Here is a 25,479-nt window from a genome sequence, read left to right on the forward strand (position 1 = left end):
GGATGTATATTTATTTCAGATAGTTAGCACTTCATAAAAGCTAAGCCTGTGGTGTTATCTTGCTGTATATGTGAGCTATGGAAAATGTCTTAGATTAAAAAAATATATATTTGGTTATTTTATGTATGAGTGCTCTGTCTGCTTGTATGCCTTTATGCCAGAAGAGGGCATCAGATCCCACTATAGACGTTGTGAGCCATTATGTGGTTGCTGGGAATTGAACTCAGGACTTCTGGAAGAATAGCCTGTGTTCTTAACCACTGAATCATCTCTCTAGACTCCTGAATGTTTCTTTATTTATATATTTCTTTATTCTTCTGTAGCTATATAATAGACAAAAATAAAAGAGTATAAAAATAAAAGAAGGCTATATATAATAATTTTTAATGAAGGTTTTAGGGGTGGTGGAGATGATTCAGTCAATAAAGTACTTGCCAAAGAAGCAAGAAGTTGGGAGCACCTGTGTAAAAGTTAGGTGCTTACTTATAACCCCAATGCTTGGGGGTAGAGACAAATGAGAGAGAGAGAGAGGAAGAGAGAGAGAGAGAATGTGTGTGTGTGTGTGTGTGTGTGTATGTGTGTGTGGTGTGGTGTGTGTGTGTACTCGTGTTTGTTGTGTGGTGTGTGTGTGTGTGTGTGTGTGTGTGTGTGTGTGTGTGTATATGTGTGTGTGTAGTGCTCATTAGCCAGCCAGCCAGTCTAGATGGAATGGTAAGCTCCTGAGTTAGCAAAGGACTCTGTCTTAAAAAATAATGGGAAGAAACAACTGAGGAAGACATCCATCCAGACACCAGGTATCAGGCTCTCATGTTCCTGTGCTTGTGAGCAAACATGCATATATGAAGGTCATCAGTTGGGTTTTTTTGGAGCCACCACATTTTTTTTAACTTAGTTTCTTTATTGAGGTGGCATTTCTGTTAATAACAAGAAGCAAGATTTATTTAGCCAGGCATTGTTCTAAGCACTTACTATATATTAATTCCTGCAAAGGTAGTTTTTGAAAAGTCTGTTGATATCATCATTTTTGCAACAAGGTACAGAGAGGCAAAATGAATTGATACATAGCTGGTGTTCACACTCTGAACAACCATACCTCTCAGTGGCATTTCCCTGAATCCATTATCAGAGGTTCAGTTTTAGGAGCCTGTGTTGGGGCTTAAAAACAAACAAATAAACACACAAACAAACTATACTCTTAACCCTTGATTCTATGGCAGGTGTTCTTTAGGCCACATTGAAAAAACATGGACCCATATTACCACAAATAAAATTCCATTGTCCTCTTAGTTCTTCTAAGGTAAAATGTGAAGTGAAATTCTGAAGTAATTTTCTAGGTTAAAAAGTCATTTCTGAATGCAGACTCATTTTCATTTTGATGCTGTCAAAATTAGTATTGACTAGATTACCACTCAAGATGAAGAACTCCAGAATACTACACACCCAGGTGTGTACTTCTGTGGGCTCCTCACCCCATTCCATCCCAATTCTAGAAGTCAGTATTCTTATGGGTAGAATATTATGATTTGTGTTTCATTTGCCAAATTGACCTTCTGCCATGTGTTTGGCTCATTGCATACAGCTACCTTCACATTTTCTGGGTTGCAGGTAAGAAGGACCCTGCAATGAAAGTCTGACAGAACATATTTGGTTCATTAAAGGGAAGAAAATTCAAAGCCTCTTCTAAAACAAGCCGGCTGTTTGAATATTTCCAATAAGTCTCTGTGCTACATTCTGAGAAAATACACTGAGTCTAAAAGGCTTGCTTGAGGTTGATAGTGTGATGTCCCAGTGCACTGCACACGGCATCCTTTCTCATCTTCTTTGTTTTCCTTTGTATTTCTTGCTAAAAATTACACCTCTTGTGAGAAGGAGTGGGGCACTATCCTTGTTTCTCACCTTCCTTTGCAGTTGTACTTGGTGAAGCCAAGATTGGATTCTCAGGAGGCCAATCTAACAGGATAATCAGCCTGCCCAGACTGACCCAATTAAGTTTAATTAGTTGTTGGTTTTTTTTTTAATTTTTAAATTTCCTACCCAGGTGGATTTTATGGCTTTTATTAAACAATGCAGAAGAGCTGAATCTTTGGAATTAGTTGGCCTCTCAGGTGCTCTTTGTCGGTAATAAAACTGGAGAAAATCTTTGAGTCTCCAGAAGGAAGCCAGACGATAGTGAAAAACATTTGGCTCTGCCTCTCTTGGGCTCTCTCCTTTATGTGGAAAGCATTCTCATTTTGTTTTAAGAAGAACCAATCTTGTCTTTTATTCTCAGTTAAGACTGTGTGACAGTACTCAACCTTCCAACATTGCAGAGTAGTTCTCCCCACTCAACAGATGCCATTTCAATGCTTCCTGTCCACTGGCATTTAGAAGGATGAGTTAAATAAAATGCAGGTTCTGAAGAGGGCTTCAAGGAAGTCATGAAGGGTCTAGAATGGAAACAATTAAAATGAGCCTATACGAATTCATAGAGATGAAAGTCCTAGCAGGGAAAGACAAAAAACAAAACAAAACAAACAACAACAACAAAAACTATCCTAATTGTCTTAGCTCATTTTCCTCTTATATAATAATGCACAATGTTACAGGCTAGGTAAAATGTTCTCTTAGGAAAGCACTACATTTGGTCATGGTTCTGTTACAAGTGTAAAGATTATTATCCAGGGCTTGCCTTCTTGCAGACAGTCTTGAGGTAGTACCTATGGCAAAAAAACAGTCAGCCCTGGGGTCCTACACTGATAACTTCAATCCTTTGCTTCACAAAGTTCCTGTGTCTAAATACCATAGTTATGTTGAATCACCAAGGTCTTAACATTTCAGAATGGGATGAAACTCCAACTTGAGATTTAGAAAAGAAAACACTCCAGGTGCATTAGCCATCTCTTAATACTGCAGCAAGTAAGGACTGTTAAAATTACTGTTTTGAGATTATTTAATATTGAGCTCTTTTACATATAATTTTATAGACATTACATTTATTAGGTCCCAGAGCATTGGAAAGTTATTAATTTGTGCAGTTCTTAACAATACTCTGAAGTAATTGTTAGCTTCCAAATGATGAACATCTAGTACCCTAAAAAAAAGATCCCACGATTCTCCCCTTCATCCTCTCCTTTCCCTGAACTCTTCTTGCTTTTTGTTTCTCCTTAGCTTGTTCCATCTTCTTCTGTCTGTGTTTTCTCTCTTTCACCTCTTCTTTTCTCTCTCTCATCTACCCTCTTCTTTCTCATTTTCTTTATCCCTGGATCTCCTGCTTCCTGATACACATCTCAGGCTCCTTGACCATTTCTATACATGTAAGTTACCTGTGGATATCCTGGAAACAATGATTTGCTCATCTCTGAGCACTAGATTGAAGAGGTCTGTGTTGGGGTTTGAAAATGTGTATTTCTGACAAGTTCTCTGGTAATAATGGATTCTGCTACACTAAGGACCATACTTTAAGAGTTAGTTCCTTAACTGTGATGTCCAGGTTCCTTCTTCTAAAATTAAATCAATAAGAGTTTAGATAGAGCTTAGAATTTGTTTGGAGAACTGCTTGTATTGTACCAGGTAATTTTTATTATTATTCCATGTGATGGAAATTGGTTTTACAAATTCTCAAAAACGAATATTTGATCGCTTTTCTGATGAAATAATCTAATATTAATACTATCAATCAGAATTATTTTCAGTGCAATAAGAACCAAAGCTCCCCAATCAGGTCATCCCTGAGCTGTGTGTGTTGCAGGCATGATGAGTTATGGAGACAAGAAATTAGAAAAGCCCAAAGGGCTACAATGTTTTCACCTGATTTAAACAACTTCTAATTTTATGTCCAAGACAATTGCCTTTGGAGTCTGTTCTCTGCTTCTGCTATTTCTTGCACTATTAAGCTATTTCCCCCGGTACATATTAAATGTGATTTAGTTACCTCATCTCTGGAAAGAGATGCAAAGAATTAAAGGAATATTCTGCCATTTACTGGGAGATAATCAGTTGTCAGGTGCCAAGGTTAATATCTGACAAACTAAGGCCAGGTGCACATGCTAAAAACACTTTTTCATCCTGCATTTTATAATAACATGCTTGGCAGCATTAGGTAACTCCTATGGCCTAGAAGCATGCTCTGTGTCCATGAGACTCAGACCTTTCTGATGCCTCTTGCACATCATCTGCAGCCCCTTCCTCTCAGTCTCCCTTTCTGCATTCTCTCTTCCAGTCTCTAAGTGTTGAAATGCTTCACCATGCTATACTCAACATCTTTTTTTCCATTTGCATTCAGCATCAATGGTATTAACCATGGATTTCTTGCATTCTCAACACCGTCCACATTTATGTGAGTAGTGCATCCATTCCTCTTAGCTCCTATTTCCAAATGCCAAGATAATGTTTATTTTAATGTCTAATTGTCCTTTCTTTCTAACTATGTTCTTAAACCACCATATTGGTAATCTACAAACTGTTTCTTAGCCAGCTTTTTCCATCCCAGTAAACTGTATCTCTCTTTCCCAGTAGCCCTAAAAATGATGGGCCATTCCAGTTCCCATTTAGCAAGCCCATAAGTGCAATCATCAAAAATACTTCCCATCACACTCACCTTCCTACAAGTTACATTGTTTTCCCCCTGGACTCTGAAATAGCTCCTAGTGATTTCTTCCTATGGGCATATGGCTTGTACTCTTTGCGCACAGATCACTTCTAAAGCATGGGCTTTATGTTAGTTTTTTTTGATTTGTTTGATTGTTTTTTGTTTTTGCCCAGAAACTTCTAATCCTATCTCCATTACACACTCATTACAATGACCAGAACAAGTCTTTCATTGGTTTCCTGGTGGTGCTTTGTTTCCAATATAGCCACATACCATGCTGCTGTCTGCCTCTTTGCCCTTTGCTTCCATATGCTGTCTATCTTCCTGTGTGACCTCCACCAACACTATCTTTGGAATGTATCATTGCAGACACCACACTTTGTTCATTTCTTCCCTCTTCTCTTACATGTTTGGCCTGAGAAGATTGTTTTTGTTTCTAGAATGTCCTCTGCTCATCTTTGATATTCCACTTAACACAATCCTGGTCAATTGTCTTCTTCTGTGTCATTTACAAAGTTGAGTGTTTCCTAAGAGTAGAAGCTGGGCAGAGTTGCTATTAGAAGCTCGTATCATTGCAGGCATCTTTCTGTCTCTTTGCTACGGTTAAGATGCTATGTCCAAAAGGCCAGTGCATTAGAGGCTTGGTTCCCCAGCCTGTGGCTCTATTGTGAGGTGGCTGAACCTTTGGGAGGTAGGGCTTATCAGGTTTATGTTATTGGTATGAACCCTTGAAGGGGATTGTGGGACTCTTGTTCTTTCTTCTTCCTCTTGATCTGATCCTGAGGTCAAACTGCTTCCTGTGCCACATATCCATGCACTGTGCTACAAGCTCAAATCAATGGAGCCAATTGGTTGTGGACCTTCCACTCATGAACTAAGACATTTCTTTCCTCTTCATCAGTACATTTATCCTAGGTGTTGTTATGGTAATTGAAAACTGGCTAGTACATTTTATAAACTCGTTTTTTTCCACCTGTTTTTCTATGTGTTCTTTCTCATTCCCTTACATTGTAGGGGGTCTGTTCATGTGATTACCAAAGTGGAAAGATTGTTAACAATGCTTTACCTCAGATTCAAGCAGCAACATAATAAGTAGGAGCCATATTCATATTCTCTCTGAAGAGGACAATGACTGACACAACTTTGAGTTTGTGCTTCTTCCAGATCTGGTACCCTTTTGGGGAAGAAGCTGTAGCTGGCCAGGTCTGAGTCAGATGTCTGTGTGCTGGGGTCACTTGGTGGTTACCTGTGAAATGATTTGGCTTGGATATAGATATATTATTATAGCCATGACTATAAATAAAACAGGAAGCCAGGAGAACTGTGACTCCATTGAACTCTTAGGGGCTCAGTTTGAGTCCTGTCTTGATACAGTGGCATATGATGGCTCCTTTTTCAAGATAATTTAGATTCCAGCATTGCTTCTGATGTCTTTATGTGAACATCTGGAGAGAAATGCCACAAGCAAGAAGGCAAAGAACCTTAATTAAAGTCAACCTGATCCCCAAGGATGTCTCATGTCTCATGAATCTTTATCCCATCAGCTCATACTCAGGCATAGGATGGTTACAAAGGGCTGAGAAACAGCTTTATCTCTGATTATCTGTTTGCTACATTATTATAACAGTAGTGAAAATAAAACTTTTGGAAGGACTAACAATGTCTGCTATATTCATGTACCCTGACAGATAGTTCCACCATTTCCCAAGAGAGGGACATCAATATGAAGGCCCGAAGAGAACCAGAAAAGCCCCCTCAATGATAACTATTATGGTATTCCTAAAATTCCATTTTTAGATCTCCTAGTAAATTTTGTTATTTTTTTTTTATTAAAAAGTTAATCAACTAGGCTGGAGAGATGGGAATTAAGAGCAAGCACTTGTTATTCCTGAAGAAGTCTTGGGTAGCTCATAACCGTCTGTTGTAACACAAACATAGTGACAGCTATTGGGGTTTAAGCTGAAGAACAGAGAAGCAAAGCAACCAGCCACTTGCTCTTACCTCTACCTCAAACCAAAATGTGTGATCCTGTCTCCATGGATCCTCAGAGTACAATCCAGACTGAACTGCTCTCCACCAAACCTCAGAGTGCAATTCCAGACTGCTATACTCTCCTCAATGTGGCTGGAAACTAATTCTCACATGAGACCCTTTGCTTTTTCCTTTTGTACCTCTCAAATCCTGGGATTAAAGGCATATGATCCCAAGTGCTGAGATGACCTTTGTGTATGCTTTTTCTCTTTTAGGCTGGATCAGTTTCTTATAGCTCAGTGGGGCCTTGAACTAACAGAAATCCATCTACCTCTGTCTCCTGAGTCCTGGGATTAAAGGTGTGTGTCACAACTGTCTGGACTCTATAGCTCATGGCTATCTTTGCTTTCTGGAGTCTCAGACAAAATTTACTAAATCATAAATAATATATCACCACAGTCTGTTACTTCTGTTTCAGGGGATTCCCACATTGTCTTCTGGTATCTTTGGGCATGCAAAGTGGCAAATAGATATTCATGTAGGCAAAACACCTACATGTAAAAAACAGTCCAGGAATTTACCATATAACTCACACTGGTATATATAAGAACAACGAACAATGAGAAAGTGAAGCTCATGCCCACTTTAATGAAAATTGCCAGTCAGCTCTGTAAGATCCCTTAATTTCTTGAACAAAATTTACCTTTAAAGAAGAGCCGTCTATTTTAAACTTTCATATTATCATCCCCTCTTGTGCAATCACTAGGTCATCCATAAGTGAAAATACCAGCAGGAATCTTTGGTCATTTTGATCAATGGTTGGTTACTGGGTCTGTGGTTTTCCACAAAGAAAGAAACATGAACTGATATTTATTTTTTTATATGTAGTTTCTTTTTTTAAATTTTTACTCATTTTACATACCAACCACAGTCCCCCCCCCCTCCTCTGGCTTCCCCCACCTCCCCATACCCATCCTTATCTACTCCTCAGAAATGGTAAGGCCTGCCATGGAGAGTCAACAAAGCCTGGCACATTCAGTTGAGGCAGGATCAAGCCCCTCCAAACTGCATCAAGGTTTAGTATGGCATCCCAAAATATGCACTGGGCTTCAAAAAGCCAGTTCATGCACCAGGGATAGATCCTGGTCCCACTGCCAGGGCTCCAGCAAACAGACCAGGCTACAAAACTGTTGCCCACATGCAGAGGGCCTAGTTTGCTCCCATGAGGGCTCCCCAGCAATTGGTCTAGCAATAGTGGAGAGGTTGCCTGAATTGTCCTTCCCATGTAATCAGATTGGTGACTACCACAACTGTTAGGATAGAATCTTCATCCAGTAACTGATGAAATCAGATGCAGAGATCCACAGCCAAGTATGAGCCCAATCCAAGGGAGTCCAGTGGAAGAGAGGGTGGAGGGATTATATGAGCAAGGGAGGTCATCAAGATCATGATGGGAAGATCCACAGACACAGCTGACCAGAACTCGTGGAAGCTCATAAACTAATATTTCTTTTTTTTTAAATGAGTAGTAAATTAATATTGATTTTACTTAAGACCCTGTTATGCTAGTTCAAGAGACAAGACCACCAAGGAGATGAGTCATCTATGCAAATGCCCAAGGTTTATTGTTAAGTTATAAGCCTCGGCAGGGAGCCTGTCCAGCAACCAGTGTACCATCTACAGTAAAAGAGTGCCTGGCCTCAATTACAAGGGGCTTATAAAGGGAAAAAACTCAAGCAGGGTGGTCCATCGTGCACTGGCTGTTCAGGATTGGGTAAGAGTAGGTGATGTTTGGATTCATTGACTGGGGTCTAGGGGAATTTCAAAATTGTTGCTAACAGTTGCTCACAAGCATATCTGTGATGAGCAGATGTTGTTTACCAGAATTAGTTATTGTTTTGACTTTTTGGACTGGGGCAGGCACAATTTGGGTGCTCTTTGGAACTATTTATGGCTCCTTGGCTGGAGCTGAGTCAGCCTTGTGCCATGCAGGGAATTTCTCAAGGTGGCTTTTTCTTTGGATGGAGTTAACTCCATCCTCTCCAGTTTACCTTGCTCTCTCAACCCAAGTCTGACATCATATTATAAGACTAGATATGTATCACCTTTACAATGAACTGAAACCCATCCATCAATAACGCTGCCCCAAAATTTGGGTTATCATCATTTGTTCTCTCTGTGTATATGGTGCAGTTCAACCATTACCCAGTGTGCTCTGGCCCTTCTAATCACAGGACTAAGTCTTCTCTTCCTGGAATTTCATTGTTTTGAGTAAATAAAGATGGAAGATGTTTACATCTCATTTTTACAAGAAGTCTGCAGGGAACTGCTAGTGCCCCCTAGACCATGAACAGCTCTGATATCTACAAATTAGCAAGCCTGGGTTTTCTAGCCTTTTCTTAGATTTGGAGAGCCTTCTAATGTATGGTTGGTGTTCACTCATTTTTCTTAATGTAGCTAGCTAAAGTTGACTGGTGTTTGCACTAAAATAATGAAACCCACACTGCTAAAGTACACAGCTATGCTTGACTTCCATACTCTGGAATCAGAACCTCTATGTTCAATTTGTAAATAAACCTTGCCTATAGGGAAGGAGATATTCCATAGACTCTTCTCTAATGTGTCCTAGTGCTAACTAAAGCATTCTCTTACTGGTAGAGAGGGGAAGACTGAGCCACCCCATATTCCTAAGGCTAATTTGTAAGTGATATTTTGTCTTTTATTAATGTCTATAAAATTTTGTTCTGGGTGTCCCTGTAAGTTAAAGTTTAGTCCTTTTACATTAATATGAAAAGAATGATATCTCTCAGTATTAGACACATGTAGCAAATTGTTTATAGGGTTTTTGTTTCCTCACACTTTAGTGATTCAGCAATGAAAAAGTCTACTCAGTATAAGGCTTCTAGACTTAATCTATTGATGCAACCCACAAATATTGAAAAACCAGAAACTAAGCAAGCCATTGGAGAACATTTTGTTATACAGATGCTTCTCTCTCCTCCCCTTTACTTTGTCCACACCATTCTATAGTTTCTGCTGCTATTGTCTGTTAGTTCAGTTTCAAGCTTTGATTGTTACTGTTTGGCTTTGAAATCTGTTCATTTTATCCTCACATTACACTGTCAACATCAGACATGTTCTCCTGGGAGCTAAGTGTCATAGAGCCAAGAGAACTACCTGGCTTAAAACCATGCAATAGTCTATTGTTTTATGGATATACGTTGATATCCTAGGGGATGGGATAACATTTTAAATGGTCTCACAGATGAATGCACTTTCAAATTCTACTTGGACTATTCATAGTTAACCTCTTCATGGTTTAACTACCTCTGAGCATTCTTCTCATAATAACTCCAAGAACAAGTCAACTGTTACAACTTCACCACTTTAGTCACTTGTCTTTTCTAGTCTTCTCCAAATATCACCTTCCCTCTTTGTGATCCTTCAAGATACCGAGAAACACCAACCAATGGCAGATGGTGAGAGTACCTCAGTAACTAGCACCTTCCAAGGTCCTTAATATACAGATAAATTTGATAAAGATGATGCAAATTATTTTCAACAAAATGAAATTCTCTCACCAGTAATACAAATTATAATGTAAAAACTTTATGTATTAAGGCAACCTAGTGATGGGCATCTTACAAATACATAGACTTCAAAAGGAGTTTATGCTGTTAGTGGGTACTGGATATTCATTTCTTCTAAGAAACGAGGGACACCCATACCTCAAGCCATTAAGCACATTCCTAAGTTTCACTATTACTAGGTTTATTTTACCTGCTTGTTACAGAATTAATGAATTCAGGATGAAGTATTGAATCACCTCTCTGTAACTTGGGTGGTATTTGTTGACATCAATTTTCTCTATCTGTGGTCAGTGAGATGGATTCTGAGACCATAAAGCCTGCTATATTTATTTTATAGCAAGATTACACTGAAGTATGCCAATTCTAATTCTATCATAGAAGGTCAATAAATAATACCTTAAAAAAAAAAAAAAACTAGGATGTAATGGAACTTTGTTACTCTTGGATGTGATTAAATGAAGGAAGTTGAGACTCATAAAACATTAATGAGGCAAATTAATGGACACAGAAAGTATTGTCCACAGTAGCAAAAGTTTAAAGATTATCAGCTCTGGCGACCAGAACTGAAGATTTCCAGTGTTACTTCCCTCATGTTTTAAATAGAATATTATAGTTTACAGTTGGTTTGATGGAACTTATAACTAAAGCTTATGTCTTATAACTTTTGCTGGTGATCTGTTATGTCCTTCAGTAGGAAGAAATGTTTTGATGAGGAGTGAGTTGTAGAAAGGTCTGAATAGAAATTAGGTGTGCAACTGTTTACTTAAAAAACCAAACAAAAGTATCTAAGTTTCTGCTCTATTTAATCCTTTCCCCACCAGCTGTGAAATTAAGGTAACAAAATCAACTGCCCAGGGCCCAGGTTAAAAACCAAGTATGGAAGGTGGCAGAGCTCAGACAGTGTATGTCACTTACCTATGTGGGTGAGATAAACTTTCATTGTACTGAATTGTACATTTGCCTCCTGTTGCTTTAGCTCTTGGCTAGTCTACTAACCAAAAAGGTAAGGCATGCTTGAACTACTGGGTGTTGTTTATCCCTCTGTCTAGATGCCTAGACTAGCTTATCCCAGTTCTCTTTGAGTCCTGGGGTACTGATCAACAGGTAGCTGGAACACACATTCCTTATTCTTGGCACCTGCTTCAGATCAACACAACACAGGCTCCTGCTTTCAGTGTCATTCAAGCCCACCAATCAGTGCTTTCTCCTAGGGATTAAGAATTTTAGGATGATAAAATAAAACTGCTTTGAATCAGGATAGTGGCTTTAAACCATATGAAGACTCAGGGAGTCCCCTCCTGGGTGAGTGGTCTTTTGGGGAGAGTGTTCTCTGTGGGTGAGTGGTCTCCTGGGGGTGAGTGGTCTCCTGGGGTGAGTGGTCTCCTGGGGTGAGTGGTCTCCTGGGGTGAGTGGTCTCCTGGGGTGAGTGGTCTCTGTGGGTGAGTGGTCTCCTGGAGTGAGTGGTCCCTGGGTTGAGTGTTCTCTGGGAGTAAGTGGTCTCTGGGTTGAGTGTTCTCTGGGAGTAAGTGGTCTCTGGGGTGAGTGTTTTCCTGGAATGAGTGGTCTCTGTAGGAGAGAGATCTACTAGGGTGAGTGGTCTCTGGGATAAGTGGTCTCCTGGGGTGAGTGGCCTTCTGAGGTGAGTGGTCTCTGTGAGTGGATGTCCTCCTGGAGTGAGTGGCCTCCAGAACGCTACTACTTCATGCTTTGCTTTGGGTTTGATTGCAAAGTGTCTTCTTAGCATCAAGTGTTTACTTTTGATATTGAAAATCTCAGAATAGTTTTACGTTCATAGAAAAATGAGTGATAAAGACAGTTCTCAAATACCTTACATGCAGTTTTCTCAGTTTTAACTTCTGACATATTTATTAAAAATGATGAGCAATATTCATACATTTTAACTAAGTTGATATTTTACTCATCATATTCCTTGGCGTTTGCTTCATGTCATTTTTCTGTGTTAGGATACCATCCAGAATATTAAATAGCATTCAGTTATCTTTTTTAGCCCCCAACTGGCTATGACAATTCTCATGTTATCTTTTCGATTTACTTCTTATCATTTCACAGTTTTGAGGAGTGCTGACAAATATTTTGTGGACTAGCCAATAATTGTTATTTCTGGTATTTTTTCTCAGGATTAGACCAATATTTTTATAAGTCTGAAAGGAAAAGCAGAAGTGAAACATCCTTCGTCCATATGACATGCAGGAGTGCCTGCTTCAGTTGCTGGAAATGAGAAAGTCTGTAAGACTGAAGACAGACAAAGCAAAACAAACTACATATAAGCTCTGTGAATTGCTTGATACAAATATTTCCTATGAATCTAAGGAGCTGAAGACCCTGATACTGCCAAACATGTAAGTGGATGACACATGTGTTTGTGCCATTAGAGTGGAAGTTTACAGGTAAACAAGGGAAGTGATGTGTGATCATGGGCCTGAGATGAAGGCAACCCCATGATCTGTGTTTAGCCTGTGTGTGTGTGTGTGTGTGTGTGTGTGTGTGACAGAGTGACAGAGAGAGAGAGGTTGTTATGCATACACTTATTTCTTTGTTCTGCAACTTTGAAGGGCTGTAAAGCAATGGTACCCTATCAACACTGACTTTGACTTCTGAGTATTCCTGGACAAAGAAGTGTAGTTCTTTAAAGAAATGGCTGATTCCTATAGCAGGAAATGCAGGAGGCAAGCCTGAATCATGTGGTATCAGACTAAGGAAGTTTTCAAACCAACAAACAGCTACTAGTTTGCACAGGCAGTGATAGCTAATGCCACAGAGTATGTATTACATAATTAATATGGACAACAGCCCCATTTTATCAGTTTTATAGCATGTAAAAATAGTAATAATGAAGTAACAGTGTTGTATTCCCTACTGCACACAAATAGGTAATTCTCTCAGACTCGAAAACAAGAATCTCTATTTTACACAAGAAAATAAAACTTTTCGAAGGAGTAGAGAGGACAGTATTCTGACCAGCTGTAACTAACCACTATTACTAGATTTAACAACCTCTGTGAGTAGTGGAGCCTGATGTCTTGTTCCCACGGTGAAGTGTGTAAAACTACCACCTACCGTGTGACATGCTATGTTCTTGTATCTCATGATACCCCTAAAACACTTGCATTGGAAACGATGATAAAATAGTTGGGACCTGCAAATACTGTTCAGAAGGTCTAAAATTTTCACCCCAGCACATAGTCAGTTACCTTTGAAACCTGAAGTATTGTCTTAAAGTCCTTTAGCCTCCATCATATTCTTCCCGCGTTCTTCTGTTTGTTTGGGTGACGATGACGGCTATTCTGTGCAGCCTAGGATCTGTTTCTCTAGTGCGATGAACCAGGATAGAGGGAAGCCAAACTCGAGATACCTTCTTTTCTAAGAAGGTGAGGAAGCACACAGTCAGAAACTTTCTTCAGGAGCCTGATCCTTAGGAAGCCACACAGGTTTTACTCCTTCCTTATCTGCAATCTCTGTACTTCTCCTCAGATATCTGAAATCTCAGTACTTCCTTACTTTGTCATCTTCCTCTGTAAACTCACAACAAATGGCTTTTCGGCATCTAGACCACTAGCTTCTCTGATGATTTACTCTCCTTTCTGTATGTTTGCACTGATGCATTAATCATTTGCGATCGGCACTCCTAAGAACAAGATGTCACCTCTTTTCTTTCCTCAAGCCCAAAGTGGTCTTTGCCTGCTTTTGTAGTTGGTGTCAAAGCCAGCTGTGAGTGATTTATTTTAGTTTGAGAAAAGATAGGTCTTGTTTTCTGGATTAGAGCAGGATAAAGAAGTGCTTCTCAGCCTGCTTTATTACAGAGGATGACATCAGGCAAGTTCCTTCTTACTGAGTTTGAAGCCCTAGGGAGACCTATTCAAATGAACAGAATAGGGCCCCTGGGAATTATCTTTATCAGCATAAAAAATGTTTGACAAACACTGCTTCTTTTTCTTTATTGGTTGTTAGATTAATCTCATGGGTCTATAGGGTATTTCATAGAAAAAAATAGTCAAGTTAAAAGTTTACTAGTTTTTTTTTTTGACCCTTATGCTATATGCTCATTCTGAGGTCTGTAAGTAATACCATTGATCCCTCATAATTAGATTATGGTAATGATATCTTGTTTGTACTCTATACATAAAGCTTAGCAGAAGATCAGAGGGCAGAGCTAGCCACTAGCTAACCACAGAGGTTTGGAGGTCTGTACAGACAGGAAGTGAAGTTGCTGGACAGAGAGTGGGATATAGGTTAGAGGAGAAAGAAGCTTGCTCTTTGCAGTCTGAGGATTTCACAGAGGTAAGAGCTCTAGTGGCTGCCATCTGCTTCTATGATTCGTGATGCTCAAAATCACAGTGTCCATTCAGATTTGGAAAATAATACATTTTTAAACATTTAACTTCTTTTTATTGATTATCTCCAGTATAGTGACTTTGACCAAGGAAAATATATAATTGAGACAGTGTTGAGATTTGTACTAATGAATTAAAATGCCTCTCGCTTTAAAAATGTATCTTGGATTATTTAACTTAATTTCTGAGCTTCTGGGATTTTGATATATACCTAATACGAAAAATAAATTTGCTGAGAAAGAAATTACAATTGATTATAAATGGTGATTTTGCTGGCTCAGTACATGTTTTTTTTCTTATTGATTTCAGTACATGAAATGTTAAATTATGCTGAATTATTATTGTAATTATTAAAAATAAATGTCAGCATAATTATACAAACTTTTACCTAGAGTACTAAATGATTTCTTCTCCTACAATTTAAACACAAGCAAAATTTACTAGTGAAACTCCTGAGAAAGTGAAACAACTAAAAGTGTGTGCTTGTACATTTGTGTTCAGTTTTCTCCTTTATGTGAGTCTTCCGTCTACAACTCAAGTTGGCCAGTCTTACTGACAAAGAACTTTACCCTCTGAGCTGTCTTGTGGGCTCCTCAAATATTATTTTTGCATCTGTAAAATATGTAAAATTTGTGCTCCATACCTATCTATTTTAAGCCCAATGGTTAGCACCCCATTCACATCTTTTATACTTTTCTTCAATTAGCACATTTTATTTATTCTTTGAGAATTTCATACATGTATGCAATGCATTTTGATTGTATTCACTTCCCAATCCCCCACTGTAATTCCTTAGACTGATCTCCTTCCTAATGCATTCCCTTCCCAATATAAATCCAACTTCATGTCCTTATATGTATTGAGTTCACCTAGTGCTACCAATGGGTACATAGGTTTGGGGCTAGCCACTGGAGAATGAGGTATGTATCAGTGGCTGTACCCTAAAGAAAGTTGATTCTCTCTCTCTAGTAGCCATTGATTTAAATACCTTCTCAGCTAGATGTGGGAATTTTGAAAGATTTGATCTTATCCTGTAACCAAAGTTGTTGTGAGTTTATGAGTACCATAGCCACACCATGCCCAGAAGATAGCATTCTGCAGAGTTCCTCCCCACACCCCAACTCTTACATCCTTTCTACTCCCCTTTCCTGTTCATTCCGTGAACATGGCCAGAGGAAGGGGTTTGATATAGAAATTTCATTTAGGGCTAAGTCACTAACTTGTACTCTTTCAGATACTTAGTTTTTTTTTTTCTTCACTAAGAATTTTTTTCATACATTATATTCTGATTACAGTTTTACATCCTCAAAGTTCTCCAGCTTTCTCTCCAACTCCTGTCCCAAATGGATCCTTTCTGTTTCTCAGTATGGGCTATAAATTTCCCTATTAGAACTTCTTTTAATGTGTTCCAAAAGGTTTGCTGTATTGTGTCTTCATTTTCACTTACTTCTATTTAGTTCCAGGAATATTTTTCTTTATTTCTTGATTTTTCCTTTGACAGATCCATCATTCAGTAATGAGTTTTTAATCTCTGTGAGTTCATACTTGTACTAGATAGAGGATTTGTTTGCTGTTGATTTTAAGTTTTATTGAATAACAATCTGTGTTGCTTTGGAGCTCTCTAGAGCTTACCTCATTAATAACTTGTTGTGAGCTATCCCGTGCCTGACTCAGATTTTTGTTGATAAACCCATGCCATACGGCATACACATATTAAAAGTTAATTTTCTTTTTTAAAACAACTAATTTAGTCCTTTCCCCATCCCCCCCATGTGTACTCATGCCATGCTGTGGATATGAAAGTTAAAGACAACTTGTGAAAGACATCTCTCATTGGCTGCAGTACCAAGATCATCAAGTGAGTTGGGAAGGTGGGTGAGGAAAGGGAAGCCAGATTGCTCACAAACCTCTCCTTAATTTGAAAATGATTTCTTTTTTGATTCAGTATTTGCTTTGGTTCCCATAAACCTTAGAATTTTCTCAGGATTCTTGAAACATTAATTATTATACTTATCTTTGAGTTTTAAAAAGAATTCTATAGGAAAATGAGCCCTTGGAGCAATCAGTACTCCCATTCTTGCTCTGTGAATTACTATGTGGATTTATAAAGCACAGCTCTATGATCAATGTTCTAATCTATGAGGACTATTTTAATTCTTGTCTTATGTGGATTTGATATGCTGATTTCATCTTGGTGCTGCAGTTTCTGTTTGTATGGTTATATTTTATTACAATCATGCCTTGTTCACCTTTATCTCTCAACTTGACACAGTCTACAGACTGAGAGGAGAGCATTACTTGAGGAATTGTGTAGATCACACTAGCCTGTAAGCACATGTATGAGTATTGTGCTGAGTCTTAACTGATGCAGAAGAACCCAGCCTACTGTGGATGGCACCATTCCCTGGGCACATTGTCTTGAACTGATAAGGAAGCTAACAGATATTAAGCCTTCCTGCCTAAGGTCCAGTAGTATCCTTCATGGGTTCTGCTGCATGTTTTTGGCTGTCATGTGAATTCCTTGGGAGGAAGTAATGCTCTGTGGAATAGAAAGCAGGCCTGTGTTCAAGCTTCTATCTGCAGTTTTCATTCAGTCTTCCCTGACTCATAGACAGCGACAAGGAATTTCAAGCCAAATATATCCTTTCCTCAACCAGGATGTTTTAGTCAGAATGTTTTATCCTGACAGCTGAAAGAAACTAGAACAACTCTCCCTCTTATCTTTTTTTTTTTTCCTTTTCTTTTTTCCAGTTTTCCATATCATACAAAGGATCTGATGATGTTGGGCCCAAAGCTCAAGAACTAGTTACAATGGAAATCAACTTTTTTAAAAATCTGTGACCAGGTAGGCAGTCTGAAGCTTGTTGCATTATTGGCTTTTCAGTTTTGCTGAGAAGATAGACTTTCTTTGTGTTCTTTTTGGTTGATTCTGAAGAATACATGGACAGGTTTGGGCATACTCAGCCACCCCTACCTTGCCCAGCTGGAAATCCTTTATGTATGTATTTTATTGGAGTTGGTTAAGGGAGTGTTGTCATTTTCCTTCAGCCAATCTATTATTGGTTGTCATTATTTTAAGAATTGATGTTTACTGAGTATCTGTCAAGTATCAAGCTAGTTTACTCTTAGCTTCAGAAGTATAAAGAGACTGTCACAGAGTATTCCCAGACTAGTATTCCAGAGCTCAGCTTAAACTGTGAGTTGGTGACCCTATGTGGGGTCATGTAATTGAATGTGAGAAGTGCGAACATTTTGACAATAATAAGGGGTTTCTGAAATTTGAAACAACCAAACTCATTTAAAGTCAAACCTTTATTGAACCCAAGGTATTTCTGATGGTGCTTGCTTGTGCTACACCATGTACCTACACTGGAGACTTACCTCTGAGCACTTACTCAGTCTGTACTGTGTATACCCTCCTGTCATGCTATATCCACTGCCAGCAACAATTGGCTTCAGGTCTGAGACCTGCAGGTTATGAATTGCACTATTATTGTATGCATAAAGCTTGTCCTCCTTTAGAAGCATGATGGCTTAATTGCAGAAAACAAAGTCTTTAAGTATTTGGCTCAATATTCCATAATTCCTTGCCATGGAAATGTCAAATTAGTATAGCTTTGGATTGGACTGTTAGAATGTTTTATTTTAAAAATTGCTATTTGAGTTCTGCTTGAGTCTCATTTAAAAAAAAATCATTGAGAGAATATTGGCTTGGGATTAAAGCAGAATTTCCAAGAATTTCTGAAATAGCCCTGAACTTATTTCTGCTATTTTGTACTCCATCTTTACATCAAAGCATACTCTCAATATCGACAATATGGACTCTTAAGAGACTGTTGAGGATGCTGTGTGTCCTGCTGCATCAAGTATTTAGACAAAACTTGATTCCTTATTTATGCAAAATAAGGAAGCACATGCATCTCATTAGTAGGCAACTTCATTTTAATAAATTATAAAACTACCTATATACCAAATAGATTATTTATGTTTTAATTATCATTAAGTGTTTGCTTACCCATTTTATATTTCTATATACCTGGGGTCATGTAAACATTTCGTGGCTGTAAAGTGATCATGAATGGAAAAATTTTAAAGAAGCCCTTTTCTATGGAAGTGGTGAACAGTAAATTATTGTTATGTAATTGCTTTCATCTTGCTACTTTCCACATTGACTTTCCACACTGTTATTTTATTCTTTTTCTTAGTTATTTACTTAGGTTTTTTCCACACAGGGTTTCTCTGTAGATTTGGAGACTGTCCTGGAACTCACTCTGTAGACCAGGTTGCCCTTCAACTCACAGATATCCACCTGCCTCTGCCTCTTGAATGCTGAGATTAAAGGTGTGTGTACCACCCCCTGGTTTTTCATTCCTTTTTTTAAGGACACATTTTTTTTTTTTTTTTTTTTTTTTTTGGTTTGACAAGTGGTAAGTGAAAAGATATAAGTAAACATCAAGATGAGATTTTGTCCTGTAAAATTGTTATGTGCCAACTGTTGCCAGGGGAAAGTTATAAACTACAAATATTCAAGGAAAAGGATAGCTTGTTTTTGTTGCCTCTGTATTTCTAGGTTTTCATGTTTACATTCATTTAAATGTTATTGAAAATCTGCTGTGAAGAGGGTCATATTTTAGATTCATTTCTATCATCAAGGAACAGCAAAATAACTCCTAAGGTAATGATTAGTTTGAAGACAAAAGCATAGATGTTATTTAAAAATAAGGCAATACCTGTGATAAATGGTGTAGTAATACTGTATTAGAGTACACGTATGTACATGCATGTGCATGCATGAACACACATACATATAATACCAATAAAAATGAGGCCATATTTGAAAGAGACCAAGGAAGAGTATAACGAAGGTTTTTAAGGGTGAAATGAGGAGGAAGGAATGATTTAATTATATTATAATCTCAAAAATAACAGAGAAAAATATTAGGTGCCGTGTGCCTACCTGGAATTCGAGAAGCCAGGAGATATTTAAAAAATATTAACAAAGTCATGATTGGGAAGATATTAATTCCTTCTACTTTTGAAGAGTTGATTTAAGAATAATTAGAAGTCATGTCAGATGGGACTGACTCAGGTCCCCCTGAATATGGGTCTCAGCCAGAAGGACTGAGCAGTCTAAGGGACCTCAGACAGTGGAGCCAGTATGTATCCCTGGTGCACAAAAGGACCTTGTGAACACATCCCCCATGGAGGGATAACTGCCTTAATCTAGAGACAGGAGAGTAGCCCTAGTCCCTACTTCACATGACCTGTCAGATCTACATGACCCCAACTGGATGGCATTCCCCTACATATGGAATTGGGGTGGGGGGATGGGAGGGGAGGGTGGTTAGAGTGCATGTGAGAGAGCAGAGAAGGTAAAAGAGAGGGAGGGAGGTAGGGAGGGAGAGGGAACTGGGATCGACATATAAAATAATACATTAAATAAAAAAAATGCTTTGACTCCAAAATTTAAGTTCAAGGACAAGTTACTGGGGAAAAGGATTTCTATTTTTGTTTCCACAGAAAGTGAAAAGCTGTAGATTCCTTCCAGACTAATATGGTTTGATCAAGCCAGATCACCTGAAACAGAGTACCAGGTGATCCTACATTCCAAACAGCTGGATAAAGCAGCTTTACAGGCTACAGCCAGGATTTCTGAATCTTCTTCGAATCCCCCATGACAGCGCCCCTTACCAGCAGGAAGTAGTTTGGAAAGAATGATGCCCAAATTCTCAAATATTGTCTATAAATGTTTGTTTTCATTTAAATGGACTTGGTTATATAAAATAAATAAATAAATAAAATGTGTATAGGCTTGAGAAAGAAAAAAATGAAGAAGTCATGTCAGTCTCCCTTTATAAATAAATAAAAAAAATGTTTCCATAGTGAAACATATCAGGGTCATCTACAGGCAGGGTATGCAAATGGATAATAGAGTTGGCTACTTGGGCTGGAGAGATGGCTCAGAGGTTAGAAGTATTGGCTGCTCTTCCAGAGATCCTGAGTTCAAGTCCCAGAAACCACATGGTGGCTCACGGCCATCTATAATAAGATTTGGTGGCCTCTTCTGATGTGCAATCATACATGCCAGCAGAACGTTGAATGCATAAAAAATAAATAAATAAAGTTATCATCATCTAAGAGAGAGGTAGAGAGATAGAGAGATAGAGATAGAGATAGAGATAGAGAGAGAGAGAGAGAGAGAGAGAGAGAGAGAGAGAGAGAAAGAGAGAGAGAGCTGGCTTCTCAAACTGTGCCTCTGGTGTTTCCAGTGTCAGAAGCTGCCAAAACTTATGACTGGCTTGCAGTGCATACATTTTTCTGCATATGAAACAATTAAATGATGCTTTCATTTGCCTTTACAGAATGGAGGTAGGGCAAAAAGGCCTAGAAGCTACTACTTATGAGCTTGTCAAAGCAAGATTTATCTGTAGGTTAAAAAATAGCTAGTTTGGCAGCAAGAATTTTAACTGTTAAATTTGTTATGATTCTTGGTCTAATTAGTTGTTTATTGCTCCTTTAAAGCAGATTGATGGGGTGGATTTGAAACAGTTTGCAGCTATGACAAAATTGCTTATGTGGATTTTTTTTCTGATATTTTTCTTCTTAAAATATGGTCTGCCTGTCAGAGCTCTATGCATTTGCCTCATTAAAATAAACACACCCTGATCTTACTCAAGTGTAAAGTAATATTGCAATTATTTTGCCTAGTTTTACAATAGGAATTGGACTTAGTTTCTACATTAGTTTTTTTAAACTAAACCATAGCTCTTGGTTTTGTATCTGAATATCTGAGGCACATAGCACTCAGTTGCCAGTAGTTAAAGAAAGCTATATAGTTGATTCCATTGGACTCCTGTGATGACCTTGGTCTCTTTGGCTCACACAATCCCTCCTCCCTCTTTTTGACAGAATTTCCTGAGCTCTACCTAGTGCTTGGTTGTGGATCCCTGCATCTGTTTCCATCAGTCACTGGATGAAGGCTCTCTGATGACAGTTGGGGTAGTTAGCAATCTGATTATAGGAGATGGCCAGTTGAGGCTACTCATCCTCATTTCCTATGAGTTTTAGCTTGGGTCATCCTTATACATTAATGGGAGTTTCCCTTACATCATGCTTCTATCTGATCCCCAACTGCCCCCATCAATCAAGTCATAGGAGTTCATGGAACTGACCTAGGCCCTCTACATATGTGTGACAGTTATGTAGCTGGATCTACTTGTGGGACTCCTAGTGGGGGAAGCAGGACCTGTCCCTAAGGCTTTGGCAGGCTTTCAGGAATCTATTCCTCTTGCTGGGTTGCCTTGCCCAACCTTAATACAAGAGAATGTGTTTAGTCCTATCTCAACTTGATATGCCATGCTTTGTTGACACCAATGGGAGGCCTGCCCATTTCTGAACAGAAACAGAGGAATGGATTGAGAGAGGTGGTGGTGGGGAGGTTGGGGAAGGCAATGGGAGGAAAGAGGAGGGTTGTAAAACAAATGAAGACGTTTAATAAATAATAATTTTTAAAAGAAAAGACAAAAGAAAGCTATAAAATAAAATTGTTTTCATGTATCATTTAATCCAGAAATTGTAAGCTGGTGACTGTGGGAAAACTAAGCCTTAATGGGCCTGACAGCTGGTGTAGAGCATTGCCATAGATATTTCCTGACAGTAAGCCTGGGTCTGCCAGAAGGCCTTGACAATAGCAAGAGAGAGATGATGTAGACCTATGGACAGTGACCATATCACCTCACAGATGCCTGCTCAGTGGATCTCCTTACCTGGGGCAGGGTTAAGGGGTATATAAGGCTAACCCCTTTCTGGAATAAATTGAGCTTGTTGTTTCAACTTGTTCCTGATGGCTGTGTTGTTGGTGTTGTGCTTACTTTCTCCTACCTGCAAGGAATATCTGTCAGCTTCCTGCAACAGGTGGCCATAGGCTTAAAGATGAGGTGAATTTCCTATTATACCTTCTGAATGTTAGAAAGCTCTTTATTGACATGTCAAGTAACATGAAGCTACATTTTGGATTCTCCTAAAAATTTAAAGTATATGGAAATGGCTGAATCCATACAGAAAATTTCAGCTAGCTTTCTCAACCAAATTCACTGGCTACATCCTCCCTGAACACCCCTACCTCTCTCTCTCTCTCTCTCTCTCTCTCTCTCTCTCTCTCTCTCTCTCTCTCTCTCTCTCTCTCTCTGTGTGTGTGTGTGTGTGTTGGGGGGGTAGGGGAAAATCTTGGGTATTTGTCCTCAAGAGTCATCCATGTTGTTTTATCTGCCAGTGAGCTCAAACACTTTACCATCCAAAGTATATCCCTAGCCAGTGGTCACATTTTTAAACATCTCTGTCATCTGTTTCTTAGCATTTCTTGCCTCTCTATCTGGTTACTGGAGGCATTTGGACTTCATTCAAAGTATGGTCAACCCACATTTCAAGTGCTAAAATTACTAAAAGATGTTTTCTGTAAAATGTAGGTATGAATACTGATTACCATGAACTGTATACCATTTGGATGAGGTACAATTATAAGCAATTGTCTGCACATTTTATCAAGACCCAAAGAGAGATATGTGTCCATGAATGTCTTAGTGTCATTGAAGCAAATGACTATAGGTGGGCATCCTGAACAAAAGAAATTTACTAGTTCTAGTTCTGGAGGCTGGGAGTCCAAGCTTCCAGATGCACCTGACGCCAGATGACAGAACATCTAGCTTCAGGTGCAGCCTCTTTCTGGTTTGCATTCAGCTTTTGAAAGCAGACGCTCTGGAGTCATCAATCCTATTCATCAGGACTCTACTCTCAAGACAAAACTACCTTATCTTTCTGTGTCTCTATTATTCTACAATGCCATTCATCAGGACACTACTCTCATGACACAATTACCTTATCTTTCTACATTCTCCATCACTATCACCGGGGTCTAGAATTTCAATATATATGTGCTATATTATATTAAATTGAGAATTTAATATAATGTATTGTGAGCATATTTACCACACAATCCCTTATGGCCCTTTTCATCCTCCCTTTTCCATCCTATTTAAGATTACTTCTTTTTCTTTTTTCTCATCAAGTCCAGTTTGAGCTGCCTAGGTAGCTAGGGCCTACTGTGTTATGTAGTCAGTATATCAGGATACAACTCCAATAGTTTGTCAGGTAGTGGTAGAATCATGTGTCCATCTTCTCCACTCTTGGATGGGATTTAGCCCAATTTTTTTTTCTTTTTCTTTTTTTGGAGACAGGATCTTGCTTTGTAGCCCAGGCCAGCCTGGAACCACTGTGTAACTTTGTCTGTCCTGAAACTCATAATCCCTTGATGTTTATCCTCTTACTTCTTGTTCTACAGGCATATACTATAATATCTACTCAACACATAAATTTTTAAGGGGATACCTATAAATATTTTCATAAAATCGTGTCCTGGAAAACATTACAATTGTAAAGAATAAATGAGATTTATAAATATATTCATCTAGCTCTATTTTAAAGATAATTACAGATGGTTCTTTTTAGTATAAAATTGTTCAATTATATTAATATTTAATAGCATATTTAGATGAATGATAAGCAGAGAAATAAGCATTCACAATGAATAGAACACTATCATCAATTCAATTCCTTCTTGTTTGAGCTTTAAACTGTCTAGAAATTCTGGTATATTGTAGTTTGCCTCTGTATCTTATAAACTAGCAATTATGTGTTTGCCAGTGGATAACTACATTTAAGTCAGAAAAACATGGATTATATAGCTATTTTAGCTCTACTTGACAAAGATGATGATCTCACTAGGAAGTTAACATGGCTTGGTTCCTTTGCAAGGCTCTATTGTTATAACAATATTTCATGATACATTTGATGATAAGATGGTCAAGAGAATGTACTGCCTAATCCTCAGTTTCACAGTCTGGTGTTTTCCAAAGAAACTTATAGGCAGAACAAAGAACACCCACCCACAACCTTAAACTTTCAAACAAGAACAAGTTATTTTTTCATTATAATTTGTTTGTGTTCAGTCTGATCAGAGTAAAAACTATTCTAAGAGAAATTATTTCTATTCTTAGAATCATGGTTTCTTTCTTTTAATTTATCCTTTATTGTATCGGTACTATCATATATTTTTTACATAACAATGGGGCTAAATCTTGATATGCCAATTACAAGTTTAAAATGTTGAAAATCAGAAATGCCTCTGGTATACCTAATCTAACCATTATCACTTAGCCTGGCTCACCTTACTGTGTTTGGGAAATGTATATTAGTTTGCCTTTGGACAATCATTTAACTCAAAGCCTATTTTATAACCAAGTTTTGACCATCTTTTGCAGTGGCACAGATGGGCATTTTGTAGACATGATAGATGCCAAAGCACACTATCCCAAATATGCTGTCAACCTGCATTTCCTGCCAGTTGTTTACCCTTGGGATCAAGTGAACAATTGGACACTGTGGCTCCCTGCCAAGGTCCAGGATCATGAAGACTACAGTACAATACACTCCTATTCTGAGAAAAAAAGAAAATTCAAAGTACGTTTTCTCCTGACTTTAGTAACATCATTATACAGTCAAGCAGTTTTAAGTCAAGTTATCCTAGGTCAGGAGCCATCAATATTTATCAAGTATAAATCAAATTACATGTTCTGGAACTAGAGTTAAAGTGGTTATGAGCTACCTGATGTAGGAGCTTGGTACTGAGCCTATGTCCTTTGAAAAAGCAGCAAACATTCTTAACTGCTGAGCTATCTCTTACTGGCTCTCATCATGTAACACTGAGATAAGTACAGATGCTAATCTCAAAACTCTATTGTGGTTAGAGTGCAGCTCTTTTCTCTCTGATTCATTGCCTTAAGCTGCCTACTCTGTGAAGTTAATTTTATCAGGAACTTTTAAAAGTATACTCTTTCCATTCCTACTTATTAGGATGTTATAATTTATATTCTTCTTATAACTATTGTACTATAATTAATGAAAATCTAATACACATGTATAAATTATTTTTTAAAATTCTACC

This window comes from Phodopus roborovskii, unplaced genomic scaffold (genome assembly GCF_943737965.1).
Source record: "Phodopus roborovskii unplaced genomic scaffold, PHOROB, whole genome shotgun sequence".
Taxonomy (NCBI): Eukaryota; Metazoa; Chordata; class Mammalia; order Rodentia; family Cricetidae; genus Phodopus; species Phodopus roborovskii.